This window comes from Lepidochelys olivacea (genome assembly GCF_965140295.1).
Source record: "Lepidochelys olivacea isolate rLepOli2 genome assembly, chromosome: 1".
Lineage (NCBI taxonomy): Eukaryota > Metazoa > Chordata > Testudines > Cheloniidae > Lepidochelys > Lepidochelys olivacea.
Genome location: NC_140411.1, coordinates 46,741,835 through 46,755,029, shown reverse-complemented (window position 1 = coordinate 46,755,029; position 13,195 = coordinate 46,741,835).

The window sequence follows — 13,195 nt, the reverse complement described above, 5'->3', positions numbered from 1 at the left end:
GAAAATCTTGTTTCCTACCTGTATTGGAACTAACAAATATCCTCCATCCTCACTTGTAAATTCTCTGGCTTTTTTTATTCTTCCTGCTCCCCATGAGAAAGCTAACATGAAAAGCAAGATACTCAAGTACAATGCTAAATAACTAAATGTATTTAGCTGTCCAGAGTCCTGCCCTCCACCTCCTTTTCCTTTTTAAGTAATATTTTGGGAGCGGGGACATAGCGTCGGTCCCAAGAAGAGCCGTCACTGAGGGACATTGGAATGTCACTAGTGCAGAGCAACATAAGGACTTCAACCACTTGCTCAAATATGATTTCCCTTTGAGAGCTCCCAAGCCTGCTCTGAGCCTTGGGGGCAGGGCCATGTAGTCACCATTTAATTTCGTGAAGACTAATAACCAGATCCCTTTGGACAGGGACTGGCACGGACAAAGAGCAGCAGCAAAGCCAGAAGATTATCTGGGGAGCCTCAGCAAGGCCACCTGTAGTGCAGGCAGATGTGCTGCTCCTCTCCTGGGGCTCATGCCTCCCACCACACACCACAGGCCAGTGTCTCCAAGAGCTCTCGAGTAATAGCTGAGGCTATGATGGCGTCCTCACCCCTTTCGCTAGATTCCTTTTGCCTGTGAGAGTCCCAGCTACAGCTCTGCTCTCTCCTTCCTCTCTCTCAGGTGATCGCCTGCTGCAGCTGCTCCCCAAAGGGTCCCACCTGAGCACTATACACATGGCTAATGCCTTAACGATCTCAACCCTAGAGGGAACGACAGGAGCCCATCCTTCCTCAGGGATTGGCCGATGGAAAAGTCCCACCCAGTTGTTGCTTCCGTAAATAAGATGCTGCTGACTGCATGGGCCACTCTTCCATCACTAGAAGGCAGTGTGGCCTGGGAGAGGGTGGATGTCCTCGTCCCCACTGAGAATACCCTGCTGTGCCCCAGTTTCTGGTCCTCTGCCTCTCGGGTATTCACATGCTGCACAGCTGCTGTTCCAGCCCCACACGGCACGGACTGGTTTATAAACAAAACCGTATTCATCCTTCACCCTCACACCAGGCTTCACAAGGTCTTTCTGGACCTTTTCCCTGGGCTTCATAGCACCTCCCTTGCAAAGTCTCCCACAGACCTTGCTCCTGGGCACCTGCCACAGCCCCCTCCTCACAGGGATGTCTGTTGGTCCATCTGGAGTTTTGACTGCTGCTCTTCCCTAGGTGGCTGCCTTCTGCTAATCTCTGTGGAGCACGGCCTGCCAGTTCTGTCCCAGGCCTGGTCTCGCACACGGAGCCAAAAACTTTGCACTATCTACCTGACAGATAGTCACATGATACTTGGCATATCTACACTACAATGTAAGCCTGGGGTTAGTGGGACTCGCATCAGCTGATGCTCATTAGAGAACCCAGGGCTTGAGCGTCTACACTGATTCTTAACCTTATGTTAAGAATTTTCTAGCCCAGGCTCAAATCTGGGGTTCTGGCACCCACACTGCAGCACGTAGACCTGAGTCAAACCAACCATATCTCAGACTCCCTAGCACCCTCCCGAAACATGGCTGCTCTCATCCTTTGAAGGTAGTGCTCTGTGAGAGACCCTTGCTGCCCTCCCTCCATGTTACACGCCCAGCCGCCAAACTAGCCTGCTGAGCAACCTGGAGGAGGCCCCTTTTGAAGAAGGTCTCTTGCTTGCGCTTTCACTCCTGTGTCAGGAAATGGGCAGAGCTTCCCTGAGGCACTGGTGGATGTTACAGCAGCATTTTCCAACCCACCAAAGGCACCTGAGAGCACTTTGGATGGAGCAGGAGGAAGCAGCAGAGGAGGAGATGTACCCAGGCATGGCCGACTTGCACTGGCTGATCTGCTCAGTACACAGTTTAGCCACTGATGCCCCTTCCATAGACCTGCGCATTTGGTGCAGGGCCACAAGCATAGTCTGGTGGAATCACATGGTCCTGCAGACCTGAGATGACCAGCAGTGGGTCCAGAACTTTTGCATGAAGAAAGGCACGTTTCTGGAGCTTTGTGAGCAGCTTGCCCTCACACACTAGCATGAAGACATGCCTGAGGGCACCCTTGCTGGTTTTGAAGCAGGCTGCTATCGCCTTGAGGAAGCTGGCTACCCCAGACTGCTACAGGTTGATTGCCAGCCAGTTTGGTGCTGCAAAGTCGACTGGGGGAAAAGTGGTGGCAGACATTTCTGAGGCAATCAGGTGTTTAATGTACCTGAGGGTGTTGGGCATAAAAGATGTTCCTGGGGTAATTGCTGGCTTTGAGAGAATGGAGGTTTCCAAACTACACCAGGGCCATTGATGGGACTTATGTGCCTATAGTTTGCCCTTCTCAAGGAGCATATGAGTACATAAACTGCTAAGGGTACTACTCCAGTGTTATGCAGACCTTCATGGATTACAGAGGGTGATTTATGAACAGCAACGTGAACTGCACTCAGAAAGTTCATGGTGTCAGGGCTTTTCGTTGATAGGGAGTCTATATTCATGGGCACTATTCCCACCAAATGACATTGTCATAAATGGAGTTACTGTCCCCACTGTTATTCTGGGCCACATGTACTCCTTTTTTGCCTTGACTTAAGAAACTGTACCTGGATTTTAGAGGCCCTGGCAAAAGACAGTTTAATTACACTCTCATCAAGGTGGTTGCTGCATGTGCTTTTGGTAGAAGAAAATCCTGTTGGAGGTGTATTTGTATTGCACTGTCATCAATGCTGTCCTCATTACTGTGGCTTGTTGCACTCTTCACTATCTTTATGATGCGAGAGATGAGCCATTTCCCCCTGAATGGACCTATGAAATCAAGGGACACTGAATCAGCACCCTCAGCCAGAAAGCGCATCCTCCACTGCTGGACTTGGATGCACCAGAACAACAGAAGTCAGGGGTGCTTCATGCTCCTGCATTGGGACTTGCCTGGCCCAGTGGAAGAGGGGAAATAATACCTCTATGAATGTGCTTGAGGGTGGGGGGAATGGAGCTAATTGATTTGGATGTGGTTAAGTGCTTGGGGAAGGTGGGGGCTTGATTATGAATGACGTGACAACTTATGAAATGCGGGTGGGGTGAGCGATGAGGCACACTATGGCTTCATATAAGGAAGTTATTGATGTGTGAATTGCTGTACCTAACTGTCTAGAGGAATAATGGTTGCTTAGTAATTCCCAATTGTTCCTGAACATAGGTTTAGCTTTATTATTCCAAATCATGATTGTCTGATGAGCTACACTGATAGCAATATACTTTCTTGATGATATAAAATGCTTTACTTGTAAACATGTTATAACAGTACAACAGTCACCCATGTCTAGCTGCCATTACTAACCCAAACACCAGCTACAAAAGAGCATTTTCAAAGCAAAACAAAAACATGTCTCAAAAAGTGCAGACGTGGCAGAAACCCCCTACTGGTGCTATCACCTGGCCCTGTGTTCTCTTTACCCTTCTTTCCCCGTTTTCTGTGCACTTGATGTCAGGGGATGGGGGTGGAGGCATCTATAGGAGAGAGGGACTAGATGGAGGGCTGCAGGGGGTTTAGTTGCCCTGCTTAGCTACTCATGGGGCCCAATTGCATGGGCCACCCCATCATGGAGTTTTCCAAGCTGTCCCCAGCACATTTCTGGACAAAAATTCAAACTCCAGTCATACTTAGGGCAAATTATGTTGTCAGCTAGGGACTGCATAGATTGCCTCTCACTGAACTGTGCTAGATTTGGAAATGGAACCCATTCCCTCCCTCCACCCGCCCCCACACACATATACAGTGCTTACCGTTTCTAAGCAGCTCCATAGGCCATTGAGCGATTACAGAGTGGCAAGCAAAAAGCATGGGAATGTAATGTTATTATTTTTAAGAAACACAAATGGACCAAGCAAAAATCAGAGCCTTTCCAGTAACAATACTCTTTAAAGGTGTTCTTTACGGTTTGCATTTCCCCATCACCCTTCTGAACTCCATGTGGTGGGGGGGGGATGGCGAGGGGCAATGCCAATGTTCTGGGATACAATCTACCATTAGTGGATATGCTGCTAGCCTGGGCTTCTCAGAACTTTTGCATTGGCTCAAAAAGCAGAAATCCCTCCCATTACTGTAGTAATAAACATTAAAATGGAGCCAGAAAAACACTGGGTTCAGGGGAGTGTCTGTCCTTTCCTCATCTTCTGCAGGCTCAGCAGCGGGCTGTTCCTCGGGGAGTGCATCAAACAGCTCCTCCGCATATTGACCCAGAATTTGTTGCTGATCCTGTTCCAAAGCGTGCTCTGGGACCAGTTTCAGTAAGAGAGGGACTTCATAGTCCTCACTCTGTACCTGTGGGTGGCTCCCATCAGTCCCCATGCTGGATTCTGGGGCCAGCAGGGCACCATTCCAGCTGACCAGGTCATCACGCACAGCGGTTGGCCCTGTACTGGGTGCAGTGCCCAGCATCCAGTCAAACTCCTCATAGAAAGAGCACAATGTTGATGTGTTGCCTGAGATGCTGTTCTGGTCCCTGATTTTTCAGTACTCACTCTTGGGCTGCTTAATCCACTCCCTGCACTGGTCACCAGTCCGGTAAGTTTATGACCATGAAGCAGCTCGCTTTGCAAAAGGCTAGTTCTGGTCATTCTCCATTGCAAACCCAGGAGGCGCGCTGATGGTGTGTTTGCAGCTCACTGGTCAGAAGACAATGGAAGGGTTAATGCTGAATCACTGAGCTGCTGCTGTACGGCAAAGGGGATTGGTTTTAGGGTGAGCAGATGTCCCAATTTTATAGGGACAGTCCCGATTTGTGGGTCTTTTTCTTATATAGGCTCCTATTACCCCGCATCCCTGTCCCAATTTTTCACACTTGCTGTCTGGTCACCCTAGTTGGTTTCCGTTTTCAATTTAGTCAACTGGAGATTGTTGGGACATAGAGGACAACGGAAGTTGGCCCATGGGATTGTGGGATACTGTTGGCAGACTCCCAGGACCTGAGTCAAGGGGGGCTGTGTCTACATTGCAAAGCAATAGGGCTCGAACCCTTGGTCACAGCTTCACCCTGGCTCGGACCCTCCTCACCTACAGGGTCCTAGGACCCAAGTTTGAGCCCGAGTCTGAGAGATTTGTGTGTAGATGGAAGTGGGGGTTGGGCTCAAGCCTGAGTCTGAGCCCAGACTTACACTGTAGTTTACACGTACCCTCAGGCACATTACCCCAGTCTGTCATATGCTCCTCCTGGAGCCTACACTCCCAAACCCTGCCCTTAAAGGGTGTATCTACTCAGCCTGCTGCTCCGAGCCTGCGTTGACTGACTTGGGCTTGCAGGGCTCATGCTACCATGCTTAAAAAACTGTGCAAACAGTGCTTTCATATTGCGGCTTGGACTCTGAAGCCCACTCTTCTGTCTAGGCTTTAGAATCTGAGCTCCAGGCCAAGTATCCACACAGCTAGTTTTAACACTGTCGTGCAAGCCCAAGGCTGCTGACCCAGGCTGTGTAGAAGTTCCTCCTCATGACAGCTGAGCTGGGGCTGTGCACATGCTCACAGGAGCCGCGCCCTGTAACAGAATACTAGGATTGGTCAAATATTTTCCATCCAAACTTTTCAGATTAAATGTTTCCTTCCAAATATTTTGGGCTCTTTTGACAAAAACAAGGCAAAACAAAAAAATACCAAAATGAGCCAAATTTCCTGGGTTTTCCTCTCCCTTTCCTCGTGTTCTTGGAAAAGGGGAAGGAGAAAAGAGGGAAGAAAAAGGAGAAACTCCAGATCTGCGCAGTTTTTAATAGTGTGGGTTTTGTTGAAAACTCTAAATTATTTTGCTGGAAATTCTGGGAAACCGGTTTTTGACATTTCTTTCTGGGGCACAGCGGGTGGAATGGATAGCCAGGCCGACAGACTTCCTTTTTCATAGAATCATAGAATCATAGAATATCAGGGTTGGAAGGGACCTCAGGAGGTCATCTAGTCCAACCCCCTGCTCAAAGCAGGACCAATCCCCAATTAAATCATCCCAGCCAGGGCTTTGTCAAGCCTGACCTTAAAAACTTCTAAGGAAGGAGATTCTACCACCTCCCTAGGTAACACATTCCAGTGTTTCACCACCCTCCTAGTGAAAAAGTTTTTCCTAATATCCAACCTAAACCTCCCCCACTGCAACTTGAGACCATTACTCCTTGTCCTGTCCTGTCCTCTTCTACCACTGAGAATAGTCTAGAACCATCCTCTCTGGAACCACCTCTCAGGTAGTTGAAAGCAGCTATCAAATCCCCCCTCATTCTTCTCTTCTGCAGACTAAACAATCCCAGTTCCCTCAGCCTCTCCTCATAAGTCATGTGTTCCAGACCCCTAATCATTTTTACAGGTTTCAGAGTAACAGCCGTGTTAGTCTGTATTCGCAAAAAGAAAAGGAGTACTTGTGGCACCTTAGAGACTAACCAATTTATTTGAGCATGAGCTTTCGTGAGCTACAGCTCACTTCATCGGATGCATACTGTGGAAAGTGTAGAAGATGCATCCGATGAAGTGAGCTGTAGCTCACAAAAGCTCATGCTCAAATAAATTGGTTAGTCTCTAAGGTGCCACAAGTACTCCTTTTCTTTTTGCTAATCACTTTTGTTGCCCTTCGCTGGACTCTCTCCAATTTATCCCCATCCTTCTTGTAGTGTGGAGCCCAAAACTGGACACAGTATTCCAGATGAGGCCTCACCTATGTCGAATAGAGGGGAATGATCACGTCCCTCGATCTGCTCGCTATGCCCCTACTTATACATCCCAAAATGCCATTGGCCTTCTTGGCAACAAGGGCACACTGCTTACTCATATCCAGCTTCTCGTCCACTGTCACCCCTAGGTCCTTTTCCGCAGAACTGCTGCCTAGCCATTCGGTCCCTAGTCTGTAGCTGTGCATTGGGTTCTTCCGTCCTAAGTGCAGGACCCTGCACTTATCCTTATTGAACCTCATCAGATTTCTTTTGGCCCAATCCTCCAATTTGTCTAGGTCCCTCTGTAGCCTATCCCTGCCCTCCAGCGTATCTACCACTCCTCCCAGTTTAGTATCATCCGCAAATTTGCTGAGAGTGCAATCCACACCATCCTCCAGATCATTTATGAAGATATTGAAGAAAACCGGCCCCAGGACCGACCCCTGGGGCACTCTACTTGACACCGGCTGCCAAATTGACATGGAGCCATTGATCACTACCCGTTGAGCCCGACAATCTAGCTAACTTTCTACCCACCTTATAGTGCATTCATCCAGCCCATACTTCTTAACTTGCTGACAAGAATACTGTGGGAATTCAGTGACTCCGAGCTTGCAGTATTTGCCTGTAGCAAGTCCTCTTCTCCCACTAGGAAGAGAATGTCAGTTACGTGGCTTAAGACACTTGACTGGATTCAATCCCCAGATCAGCAATAAATTTGATTTTTGGCCACATGCCACTTAATATGCCTCTTTTCCCATCTGTGAAATGGACACAAATCCTTTCTCCCAGCCTTTGCCTCTATTTAAACTGTAAGTTTTCTGGCTTAGGGACTGTCACATATTATCTTTGCTGGGTATCTGGCTGGTGAATCTTGCCCATATGCTCAGGGTTCAGCTGATCGCCGTGTTTGGGGTCGGGAAGGAATTTTTCTACAAAGCAGATTGGAAGAGGCCCTGGAGATTTTTCGCCTTCCTCTGTAGCATAGGGCACAGGGTCACTTGCTGGAGGATTCTCTGCTCCTTGTCTTTAAACCACGATTTGAGGACTTCAATAGCTCAGACATAGGTGAGAGGTTTTTTTACAGGAGTGGGTGGGTAGAGATTCTGTGGCCTGCGTTGTGCAGGAGGTCAGACTACATGATCATAATGGTCCCTTCTGACCTTAATATCTATGAATCTATGAATTATGTGTATGTACAATGCCTAGTGCAATGGGGCTCTGATGTAAGCTGGGGCCCCCAGGTACTAGTGTAAGATAAATAATTAATACAAGGCATGTATGCCCACCATGATTGCCTTGACGAGAAGATGTAAAAACGTTGAGCTGGTAGCCTCTCAGCTGGGAACCGCATTTTATGCTTTCTTGTGTCTCCAGAGCACTCCCATAGCATTCTAGGTATTTAGATACATGTTAACCCAGTGCAGGCACCCAGTGTCTAGGCATCCTTGAAAATTATTTAAAATACACACCCAGAAAGACAAACAAACCAGCAGCAACTGGCCTGCTCTTCCCGCAGTGTGAGGCAGTAATTAGCCAAACGTTACCGTTAGAGCTGGTTGAAACATTTTCCACTGAAGAATTGTCCACCGGAACATGCAGGTTTGTTGAAATCAAAATGTCTTTCAGCACTGTGTCGATTTTACTTTCTCGTCTAGCTTCGATAACATGTTGAAACATGTTGATGAGGTGAAAAGTTAAACGTTTCCCCTTTTGACAGTGTTCTGATTCATTTAGTTTAGACTTTTATGTTCTATGAAATATTAATGGTATCATTACATTGCATATATAATGTTGTATGTTGTATGTTGACAGTTCCAAATAAAAAAAATTTCATTCCATGGGAAATTCCTGGTCAAATGAAGCTGACAGCACTTGCTTTTAAAGGACCCAGTCTCTTCAGGGATGTTGAATTTATGAATGAAAGAAGCCTTCCCTGGGACTTCTTCCCAGCATAGGTGAGTGTGTCAGGGGGCCGCTTCCTTCAGAGCCTCTTCCAGATCTAATTTCTCAAACTGAGAGTGCCCCCAGCCAGCAAAACCAGTCTGGGCCCGCCATGGTAATGTTTCCTTTCAAAGATTCCTCCCCGCCTCCTTCCTCAGCACCAGCAAGCCCAGCACTTCTTCTAGTCAGACTCTGCCTTCCCTCCCTACCGCTGCTGAAGGAGTGAGGGTTGTGGGTTTTCTCTGGCGAAGGGCTTTAATTGTACAGCACAACTGGGGCCTGCTGGTTAGAAGGGAGGGATTTTCAGAACTCTCCTTTCCCCCAGCCACCCTCTGCTCCTGGAGCTTTCCCATCGTGCCGGCCGGAGGGACCAGACAACAATTGCTCCTCTGGACTCTGGAAGTCGTTGTGGTTAAAAATAGATGACTCCGAGCTGTTGTTCATCATAGCAGAACCCCAGGGCCTAAACTAAAAATGGCTGAACCAATATGTGAGGTGAGAGAAGTCCAAAGTGGAGATCCTGAGGCCCATCAGTCCAGGGGACTATGTAGCCGTGGCTTTTTCAAGGATACCTTATTTGCATGTCCCAATCCCCCGGCGTCAGAAGTGCCTCCTGTGGTTTGCCGCTCCCCCTCCTGTATCTTCAGCTTTGCTCTCTACCCATTCAGTCTGTCCACTGCCCACTCACTCCAGCACAGCACAACTTCTACCTGGGGAAGCACTAATCAGAGACTCAGGATCAATACACAAGCCTGACATCTGAAGAAGGGATTACCCATTGGTGGTGTAGAGTGGAGTTACCTGGCCACAGAAAGGAATTAGTAGGTTAGAAATTCTCCTCTGTGTACTTCCAGCCATGTGAGATTTATTAGCAATCTTGCGCTTATATTCCTTTACTGGATGACACTTTAATGGAGCGGTATATAGTGATCTGATTTAATATATGCAAATATCATTGTTTTAGGATGATTTAATATATTTTATTGCCTTTAGACAACCCATAACTGTATTTTGTCTGTCTTGCTGTTTGCTTTAGCTCAGGGGTTCTCAGACTTTTGTACTAGTGACCCCTTTCACATACCAAGCCTCTGAGTGCGACCCCCCCTTATACATTAAAAGCATTTTTAATATATTATAAATGCTGGAGGCAAAGCAGGGTTTGGGGTGGATGCTGGCAGCTCACGACCCCCCATGTAATAACCTCGCGACCGGCTGAGGGGTCCCGACCCCCAGTTTGAGAACCCCTGCTTTAGCTCACCCTTTCCAAACTGTACATTAACCTCAAGGATTTCTTTTTCCTTTCTTCAGTCCAAAGCGCTCACTTGTACAAGAAACCAGGCCTTGGAGGGTTTGCTGCAGCACACTCAAAACCCAGTGTCCTTCAGCAGAGCAGGTAGCTTGGAATGGTTCTCCCCCTCCCTCCCTGGCCCCAGACAGCTTTGCTGTTTATTTGGGAGACCTTTTATTCAGGAACCTCCTCAGGGCTCTTGTTGACTTGGGGTGACTACATGGCTCAGGCCACATTCACAGCCTCTGCAACAGTGCTGCCAACAAACAGTATACGGGAGCACCCTCCTGTGGCTGGTTATGGAGCAATGTTTACTCTCCCTGAAGAACCCTTGCTTCTTCTGCAGCCCAAACAGTGGTGGATAATGATAGTACTAGGTGGAAAGTAATGTAAGCAGTGTCAGGATGAGCTCCACCTTGACATCTGGTGGTGAGGTGTGGCAAGTTGTGGAAAAGAACTTCAGGGGCCGATCTCATTTGCATAGGCACACCCACCCCGCCTAGAATGAGGCCATAGCTGCCCAAATGGTCACTTTGGCTGCTGTGGGATCCCCAGTGTCTCTGTTATTGGGGCAGGAAGAATAAATTGTTATTACCCTGATTATGGGAACTGTGCTTGGAACTGTACTTGGCCTTTTGTTATGATGGAGGGACTCACCATCAACTAAGTAGCACTCGGTAGGCAAGGGACATGGGTTTTAAAACTCTGTGAATAGAGAGAGGCTGGGGACAAGTATTAATACTTGGTGGTATGGGCCCCTTGGTGAGGGCCTTACATGCTAATTGCGCTTCCTCCTCTCTCCACTGTGGAATATCAGAGCTAATTTTGATTCCATTAGGAGTCTAGTTACAGGCTGCTGAGCTCACTTTGGGCTGACAGTGCACCAGCACTGAGGCTCCCCTACTACAAGCTGAATTCACCTAAGAGCTGAAATCACTGAGCCTTGTGTTAAGTAGTGGGGGAGCCTGAAGATATGTTGCGGAGCAGTTTGCGGGACGGCTGGAGTGCCTTGTGGGCAGGCTGGTGGAGCAGTGCGTAGGACGGCGGGAGCTGCTGGTGAGACGCGGAGCAGTTTGTGGGATGGCGGGAGCTGCTTGTGGGCTGCGGAGTGAAGGAGTTCGTGGGGCGGCTGGCGGAGCGGAGTGGAGCGGAGGCCTATGGAGCTGTGGGGTGGTCAGGTTCAGATCACGTAAGGTGCCTCTTACCCCCGTCCCATCTCCACCCAGGTTGGGAGGTAAAGCTCCACAGATAAACTTTCGAACTCTGGGGCTGCCCTGACCAGGGACAGAGACTTTTGGGTCATTGGACTTTTGGGACTTCGGGTGATTTGGGGTTGCCGGACTCAAGAACCAAAGGGAAAGGGGCATGCCCCAATTTGCTTGGGGTGGGTTTTTTGCTCATGGGTTGTGTTATGAATCCTGTTGGTGGTGTTTCCCCAACATAATGCCACATTGTTTCTCTCTGTTATTAAAAGGCTTTTTGCTACACTCAGACTATGTGCTTGCGAGAGGGGAAGTATTGCCTCTTGCAGGCGCCCAGCGGGGGTGGTATATATTTGTCCTAGGTCACTGGGTGGGGGCTCGAGCTGGTTTGCATTGTGTTATTGGAATGGATCCCCTAGATATTGAACCCGGCCCTTGTTGCTGCCAACTCTGACGGGCAGAAGGGTTACAGTAAGAAAGCTCAACGAATGTGGGAGTAACAGGACCCAGCAGGAAGGAATGGGTGAAAGCATTAGGATGGCCTGTAAGCCCAGGTAAATCTCTCCACTAGTAATTACCTCGGGGTGGTGCATTTACCAGGCCTGCTGAGGTTATGTGCTAATAATCTTCTGGAGACCGCTTCATCCCAAAACAGAACACAGCCGTATTTCTGAATGTTGCAGATCATGTGGTATGTAATTGTATGTGTGTGTGGGTGGATGGGTGGGGTAAGAGAACCATTTGGTTACAGCATAGGAAGTTTAGGTCATACCGAGTGCAGCTCTTTGACTATCTTTGTTATTGAGGCTTTCATAATTACTCACCTTATGAAGATGTTAAATGTAATTCTGATCAGACCCTTCTAAAAATGCCTCAGATTAAAAGCTTTTGCAGGCTCTTTAGGCTATGGGCCTGCAATTACAGAAAATGAACCACATTTTAGCTTTCCATTGAAATTAATAACAGCAGTTCTCCAGTTGATTCTGTGAGTAGTTAATGGAACAAACTGGATACATTGCCACAATATGGGTTTTAAAGCCATTTGAGAGAGATTCTGTGTTTCAAATAGGAAAATAATTCACACAATGCAACCCCTTTTTGTGTGTATTTCCTAAAATGCTGGATGTATCTAGTTTTAACATGTAATGGTTTAACAAATCATTAACTATTTCAACAAGATTTTCCCTTCCCACCTGTAGTTTGAGGGTAGGAGACCTACAGAGAAAGTGACACTGAAAAAGAAAACTAAACTAGAGTATTAAGTGATGCAGAGAAAAATAGCTGGAATCTGACCTGAGAGGCACAAATGGATTTCACTGTAGATCTTGAAAAATCCAGCAAGTTAATGTGTGAGCAAAAGAGATGTTTCAAGAGACTTGGTGGTGTCCAATTCCTGTATCTCCAGTGAAACTCAAACTCCGTAGACAGCAAATTTTCTTTTTCTTGGTGTTCTGCAACTTGTTTATCTCTAATTGGAAAATGCAATGCAAGGGAAAGGAATGCAAGATTGTTGAGGACTGTAACACTCACCATGTAGCTTGCAGCCTTATTACTTTGGGATGTTATCTGGCCAGATAGTGCATGTTAAACAGGATTGCGTCTGCCTGGCCAGTACTTTCAGGGGAGCTTTCCAAGGAAAATGTTTTGGTGCTGAAGGAAGAAGCCTTGATTCAATAGGTAGCATTTTCCCCACTCTCAGTTCTGAGACAGTTTTCCAGCTGGTCTGTGGCAGGGTAGCAGATTTCCCATGGGACATTAAATTGAGATGCTTTTAAAAAAAATAAGAAAAATATCATCATCAGGACAAAGATAGATACAAAATAAAATGAAAAAAAAAAACAACCCAAAGACCATTCAGGATGCAATGAAAATGTTCATATTGAAAAAACTTGCCCCAAGACAGAACAATACTGTACACCCTCAGGACTGATCGTTACCCAGAAATTAGCTGAGCTCCTAAAGGAGAAGAATATGACGTACTAAAGCTAACTAAGATTAACCCTTGTGACGAGTTGTTCATCCCCCACACTGGGGAACAAGGGGTTAAGGAGCAGCTCTGGTCACAGGAGGCTCTGCCCAGCTCTGCCTGCTGG